Source organism: Cavia porcellus, unplaced genomic scaffold (assembly GCF_034190915.1).
Source record: "Cavia porcellus strain 051 isolate PalLab524CR breed Dunkin Hartley unplaced genomic scaffold, mCavPor4.1 scaffold_9, whole genome shotgun sequence".
NCBI lineage: Eukaryota > Metazoa > Chordata > Mammalia > Rodentia > Caviidae > Cavia > Cavia porcellus.
The window spans coordinates 64,904,578-64,912,675 of NW_026947492.1; the positions used below are offsets into that span (position 1 = coordinate 64,904,578).

General features: G+C 36.9%; 1 pseudogene; it reads left to right on the plus strand.

The window, feature by feature from the left end:
• The first annotated feature begins 358 nt into the window (after positions 1-358).
• LOC106026607 (olfactory receptor 52R1-like) lies at positions 359-1,352 on the plus strand (annotated as a pseudogene).
• The last annotated feature ends 6,746 nt before the right edge of the window (positions 1,353-8,098 follow it).

Consider the following 8,098-nt stretch of genomic DNA (forward strand, 5'->3'; position numbering starts at 1 on the left):
ACCAATTTGAAGGTAAAACATATCAAAATTTTGTTAGTCATAAAGAAATGAAAAACATGATTATTTCCCCTTGGCAAATTCTACTTTCAAGGAAAATGATTTGTTAACAAACAAGTACAATCACAGTGACTTTTAACCCGAGTGAATGATATCAATATGAAAAAGAAAAATGAGTAACATTTATTTTGAAAGCATTTACTGATAACAGTAGTTGAAATAATTTCAGCTTATGAATGAGCCTATGTGCCTTACCATGCAATTGTGAAATACAAAAGATACATGAGCAATAACTGATTTTTCATATAATCTACAAAAAGTAGATTATTTTTATAGAGAAAAATGTGTAATCCATGCACTGATGTTGATTTCAGAGAATGACTCTTCTCATCCTGCCTCTTATCCTGCTTGGAATCCCAGGCCTGGAGAATTCCCCTCTTTGGATGGCCTTTCTGTTCTGTGTCATGTATATTGTGGCTGTTGTTGGCAATATCACCATCCTATATATAATTCGAACTGATCACACACTGCATCAGTCCATGTACCCTTTTTTGGCCATGCTAGCATTCACGGACTTGGTCCTGTTCTCCTCTAACCCAGCCTAAAATGCTGGCCATCCTGTGATCTCATGCTTATGAGATTGAATATCATGCCTGTCTCATTCAGGTTTCTTCTCACATGCTTTTGCTTCTATGGAGTCAGGGGTGCACATGGCCATGGCCTTGGATCACTATGGCCATCTGCTTCCCACTTCGGCACTCTAGCATTCTGACCACATCTGTGGTGATCAAACTAGGGACAGTCGTGATGGTGAGAGGGATGCTGTGGGTAAACCCCTTCTGCTTCATGATTTCCAGGATCAATTCTGTTCTAACCAGGATCATTCCCCAGTCATACTGTGAGCACATGGCTCTCCTGAAATTGCTGTGTGCTGATACCAGAGTCAGCCGTGCATATGGGCTCTTTGTGGGATTCTCTGTGGTTGATTTTGACATTCTTGCCATCAGTGTATCCTATGCGATGATTTTGAGAGCTGTGCTGCAATTTCCCTAAGGTGAAGCCTGCTTTAAGGCTTTTGGTTCATGTGCTTCTCATATCTGTGTCATCCTGGCTTCTACATCCCAGCCCTTTTTACCTTCCTCCCTCATCACTTTGGCCATCATGTGCCCCGAGTGATACACATCATGGTTGCTAATCTCTATCTATTGGTGCCTCCAATGACCCACGCCATCATCTATGGAGTTAGCACCTAACAGATCAGGGACAGGGTCATCAGGGTGTTGTGGAAAAGACCTGTGAGCCTGGAATCCCAGCCCCACAGCCATTCCAATTGCCTTACTGATCAGATGACATGATGAAGACCATTTGCTAGGATCTTAACCTCTCATCCCAAAATTATTTTTCCAACAAGTAGCCCAGAGGCCAGCAACCTGCAGAAGATAAAGTAATAGATTTCCAGATACACCAAGCAAGTGATCAGAGAAACTTGCTGGGTAATAAAAAACTAAGTTAAAACTTGCATCTATGTCAACCATCATGAGCAAACCATTATGTTTCCATTTTTAAAACAGTGAATATTTAAATGAGACTTTTCTTCTAAGATTTTTACATTATTGATCAAATATAAATTGATATACTATTTCGATGATGCAAAGGTTTTTATCATACAAATAGAATGTATAATTGTCTATCTTGAGTGTCTTTTTGAAACAGAATTTTACTAACAGAACTATGTAAAAAATTAATAAGTATATATCACCAGGTATTGAAATATTCTCTTATAAGAAACAAAATGAGAAAATTATTTGTTTGCAACAAAGATGTGATAAATTATTGAGATACAATATCACATTTTAAAGAAAGAAACTTCCTTTCTCAAAACAGTATGTTATAAATTTTAATCTATAGAAATTTTGACATTATATTTTAATATTAAGTTTTTGAATCTTTAACTTTTTCATCATTTATTCCAAAGTTAATAGTGAAGTTAGTAGTGAACAAGACCTTGAAACACAAGATTCTTACTGACTAAAGTCAACATCAGTTGGACGGTTTTTTGTGAGAAATTACAAACACATTTGTTTCTTTCTAGAACAATCCAACTATTTCAACTTGAAAATGCCCCCCAAAAATGTATGCATGTTCTGGAGGAGCATTCTTATGTTCCAATTTTAATGTAAAGAAAGCCATCATCACCCCATAAGCAAATCAGTTAATTAATGTGGAATCTTTCTCTCTTTAAAAATAGCTTTAACATAGTACAACTGACAGATGAAAAACGTAAATATTTGGTACACAGGTGATTTGTAATAGTATGCAGCGCCATCTCCTCCATCAACATAATCTTTCAACTACTTCACAAGGATTTTCTGCTCCTTTACAGTCAACATGTCTCCATTCCAGCCAGGAAAACCTCAAAGGAATTTTTATACTTATTGTAGATTAATTTCTTTTTTTTTAAATTTTATTTAAAAGGAAACAGAGAAAAAACAAAACCAAACAAAGCAGTGTAAGGGTACAATTAATACAGAACTACAAAAAAAAAAAAAAAAAAAAAAAAAAACAGTAAGAAATCACCAGTTAACAGGTTACACACTATCATCGCAGAGACAGTGGTTCAAGTCACAGGATCAAAGCATACAAAGTGGACATTCAAACAGTGAGACTGCAAACAATTGTGTTCAATGATCCAACCAAAAACATTAATATGGGCATCTATTTAATATCCCTAAACACACTTGCAGTTGTATACTTTAGAGCACTTTTTTTCCTCTCTTTTTTACAAGAAAATTTACACATTTGGGGTTTTATTACTCCTTAGTTCTTATTACTTTTTTTTTGGAAGAGAATAAAGTCAAATATTGTCGTGAGTGTCTAGGGCACTCTGAACTCCGGGCAAGGTAAACACACACGCACGCCTTGTCGGGACACGGGGGGTACAGCGCTTGGAAAAGAAAGACAGGAGAGACACCTTTGCTGTCTGCACCGCGTTACACTGCACTGCACGCACAATCTTTATTTTAGGATTCATATATAGTAAACCCGATCAATTCACAGAGCCCAGATAATTAAGTAGTGAAAAGGCATTCTTTGTGGCAAGCTACAACGTGACAGACTACAATGTTTATTCTAAAGCTATCTAAGTGAGGTAAATAATCACAACCAGTTCTCATAACTTCTCTAGCCCAGGAAGAAATTCATTAGCTCAAGAATGTTGTTAATTTGTCTGCTGTTAGTGTCACAAAGGGTGGCCAGCCACTTCCTCAAGACTTCTGCAAAACAAAGCCAGCTCACAGTATGGATTCCAGAGGGTGAGGGGCTCACTGAGAACAGGCATTCCTATTCTACCTCCTTCTCGCATACCAGGGCAGCTATTGTAAATTGCAGGTTAGAGGGGGTTGGGCCTACAAAGTGACACCTCATCCCCCACACTTCCTTCCTTTTTATTTTTTAACAACAATTTCCATAAGATCAGGTTATTAATAGTATTTCGTCTTATGCAGTAAAAATACACAAGAACTATGGCAATGAGAACTATAATTAAACTAAGTCCCATGCCACTAAAAGTGTGGGTAATGCTCTGCCAGATTCCTTTGGAATCTAATCCTTTCAAAGATTGAGCAAGCAATTGCGCGAATTGTGCTAGGGATTCATCATCATTTTGCTTTGCAAAATCCTTGTCAATTTGATTATGCAAAGATTCTATTTCCTCCTGGGCAGAGGTGTTTCCATTTAGATACATTCTAATCATTTCCCATTCATGTTTTGTTTGATTATAAGGTCGTTGGGTTATACAGAAAGTAGTTGAATTCCAATCACATTTTAAAAACACTTGATGCTGAAGAGCCAATATTTTTCTACCCATCCATTCAACTGTTTGTTTAAGGAGGTCTATTTGTTGTTGTAGTCTGGCGTTTATTTGCCACTGAGTTAACCAAAGTTCATGAGAATTTTCATGCCATAATTCTACAACATGTTTTTCTTGCAAAGAGGTTTGTAAAGCTATTCCTGAGACTGCTGCTAGGGAGGCTACAGTTATCAGACTTAACAGTACAGCAACCACTATTCCAATAAATCTTTTTGTACGTTTTAACAGATGTTTAAAAAATTCAGTAGTAACAGAAATTACCGGGTCTTGAGACCATGGTCGAGTTAAATTTACAGGCAACCAAATATGAGTTTTTTGTTGTAACAGCATAACTGTATAAGGCTTAGTGAAATTTAGTGTGCTATTTAAGCATGTAAACAATTGACAATTTAAACAAGTACAAGAAAAATGTGTAAAATTAAAAGTTCCCACTAAAAAGACATAAGGCAGAGGTGCACAAACAGTAATATTATACATTTTAAACCTAGTAAAATTATAATTAGTAGATACAGATCGACTAGTCCCTGAATATGAAACATTGTACAAGGTTACAGGTTGCATAGCGGCTGGGATCTTCCAAATATGATTTTGAAGGTGATGAGGGTATTCTTCGGCTGCAACAGCAGGGTTAGCGATTCCACCATCTCCCCACCACAAGAGAGCCGTCTTTTGATGAAATATAGGAGCTCCGTCAGTTATTTTCTTTGGATCTGGAAGACTATACACAACAGAGAGATTACATCTTGTCTCATTCCATTCAGCACATCCATTAACGAATTTTCCAAATGGTCCCCAAATAATATACCCATCAATATTTTTAGCAAATTTTCCCATACATAGTTGCCAAATTATGGGATAATAAGAAATATTTTTATAAGTGAATTCAGGGCATACAGGAAATGTATTTGTATCAGGTGCTGTTAAATTTCTCCAGGTAACATTAAAGGTTTGAGCAGCCAAGGCTTGAAGCCTTGTTCTTTTGTTGCCTGCTTTTATTCCATGTTGAATCCAATACTGCCATCCCAGAGGGATGCAAGGCGGTTCCCCAATGCAAATAGGCCTTTGATTACCATAATAAGTAAAATTGAATAATGTCCCATCATCTTGATTGTGGGGGGTTAAATCAGCCCACGGTGCTGACAAAATTTCTCTAGGTGTGGTATAAAGTAAAATATCACTAGTTCCCCATTTTACAGGTTCTAATAAAGGGGGGTTTGGAATATATGCCCAGTACGAATGCGGAGGTACCTCAGTCCCCGATGCAACGGTGAGCAAGGCACATAAAGCTAAAAACAAGTTTTCAGGGTTTAAAGGCTTTCCTGCTTGAAGGACAAGCCGTTGCCCTTCTATGGTCAATTTCTTTAATTGTCCCCATGTAGGGAGGGGATTTAAATTTGGTCGCTGTGAGCGGCGGGATTTTCTTAGCTGTAATCTGGCCATGGCTGCGATAGGAACAAGCTCAGCATCCTCAGCCTCTAGCTGGTTTCGCGCTCGCTTCTGAAGGCACGGTTCCGGTTCCTTGGGGAGTTGTCTCCGGGGCTGGCGAACAGGGTCTGGAGGCGCGGATCCTGATCCATCGTCCAGGGACCCACTGCTGAATTCCATTTTCTGTGGAGATATAACCAAAACCTTTCCCCTTATAGAGCAATGTGCCCCTCTCCCATTCAGCCTCTGGAGCTGTTTTAGTCCAAATAGGTTCATTAATCACAAAGGGCTGTTGTTGCTGTTCAAAATGTTTTTCAGCTCTAGTTAATATTTCACCTTGTGGTAAATTGAGAAAATTTAAAATAAACAATGCTTGATGCAGTAATGTTTTTGGACTGTTTTGCAATTTAAACAGTATTGGTATCTGAATATCCTCCTGACTCCTCCTTTTTAATTTTTTAATTTGTAACTTAAGAGTGCCATGTGCTCTTTCAACAATAGCTTGACCCTGGGGGTTATATTCAATCCCTGTAATATGAATAATATTATGGAGATCGCAAAATTGTTTAAATGTTTTGCTAGTATAAGCAGGTCCATTATCTGTTTTGATTTTAGAAGGAATTCCCATAACTGCAAAAGTCTCCAATAAATGTACAATAACATTTTTAGTGGATTCTCCCTGTTGAGCAGTAGCCCATAGAAATGAAGAATAGGTATCAATAACTACATGTACATAAGAAAGCCGACCAAAAGAAGGTACATGTGTAATATCCATTTGCCATAACTCATTAGGTTGAATTCCTCGAGGGTTGACACCTGCGGGAATAATTCTTAAATGTAATGGTCTACAAATAGGGCAAGCTTTTACAATCTGTTTAGCTTTTGTAAAAGGTATCTTATATTTAAGATGCAAATGTCCTGCATTTGCATGATTAAATTGATGTTCTTCAACGGGTGTGGTGAACATAACTAAGGAATCCACTGCATTGTTACCTGATACTAATGGTCCGGGTAACTGAGAATGAGAACATAAATGAGTAATAAAATAAGAATGATTTCTTTTTTGAACAAGTATTTGTAAATTTTGAAATAAAGACAATAAAGCAGGCTTATTAGAATATAACACAGCTGAATAGATATTTGTCACTACTCTAACAGAATAGGCTGAATCGGCTATAATGTTAATAGGTTGGTTATGAAAATCTAAAAACACTTGTAATATAGCAAAAAGTTTATTTTGTTGTATAGAGTTAAAATTTGTCTGACGTACCCAGTAAGATTTTTGAGTCCAATATGCAGCTTTATTTTTAGATCCATCTGTAAATATAGTCAAAGCTTGTGGAATTGGCTGTACAGCTAATAAGGTATTAACCACAAATTGTTGACGTCTAAAAAAATCCCATGATTTACTTTTAGGAAAATGATATGAAAAAGTTCCCATGAAATCTGCTAAAGCAATTTGTAAGGTTTCAGTAATTGACAACAAATATTCCCATTGTTCCTTAGTTAAAGGGATAACTATATTGTTTATATCTTCTCCTATCAAAGTTATAGAACGAGCTCTACCATTCATAATTAAAGCTGCAACCAGGTCAATATAAGGCATAACATTTTTAGATTGCTTAGTTTTAGTGAATACCCATTCTACTGGCATAGCATTCTGACCTAAAACTGCAGAGGGATATTGAAAAGTATTAATAATATATAAAGTTAGAGGCAATTTAGGATCAATCCTAATTAAAAATGCATCCTTAATTCGTTGTTCTACAAACTGTAATTCTTGCTCTGCTTTTGCTGTTAAAGAACCAGGGCTGGATGGATCTGAAGAGCCCTGTAGAGTAGCAAACAAATGTTGTAATGCATGGGTAGGGATACCTAGTGTGGGACGAAGCCAATTAATATCCCCTAATAATTTTTGAAAATCATTTAAAGTGGATAACTTATCTCTCCTAATAGACATTTTTTGTGGAATCACCTTTTGTCTAGTAAGAATATATCCCAAATAATGACTAACTTCTTCCTTTTGAATTTTATCCTGTGCTATTACAAGTCCAAACGGAGAAAAATATTGAGGTAAAGTTTTTAAAATATCTTCTAAAACATTTCTATCACTATATCAGCATTTTTGTCTTGCCTTTTTTGTACAACCTTCCATAAACCACATGTGCCACTGTAAATATTCTGGCTCTTTTAAAAGAATTTTGGCCAAGGCTTTCCAATCATAAGGAGCAAGATTACCATACTGATCTGCTACCGATGTTATTAATTCTCTAGTGTAATGAGCCTGAGGGCCATAAAGGGTTACAGCCTTTTTTAATTTTGCTAAATCATCCATATTAAATGCTTCCCATCTAGGGGGAACTGCCTCTCCGTCTATTGGCTGAGGCCTGATTACAGGGAAAGCAAAGGCAGGCTTTTCCTCATCAGAATCCCCTAATTTTGGTAGATCAGCCAAAGCTAGCTTGGCTTTACTCCAATTAGGGTTAGATGGAGGAGGTGCAGAGGGAACTATAGGCGGGTTCTGCTTAACGGAGAGTTGTTTCACCTCTTGTGTTAAATGTTGTATAGCCTGTAAAATTGGGCGATTGTCATAATTTGATATTGCTGCGGCAGCTAAAGCTGAGTCGGCTGTAGTGGATTTTACTTTTAGTTTGGACGCCTTTTCACTACTTAAAGCGATAGCGTCATTTTGAACTACATTCTGCTCCTCCTCTGTGAGGGGCAATTCCTGAATAACTGGCTTAATTTCTAGTTGAAGATTTTCTACAATATGTTCATCTTCCATAGCTTTTAATAAAGAGTACACAA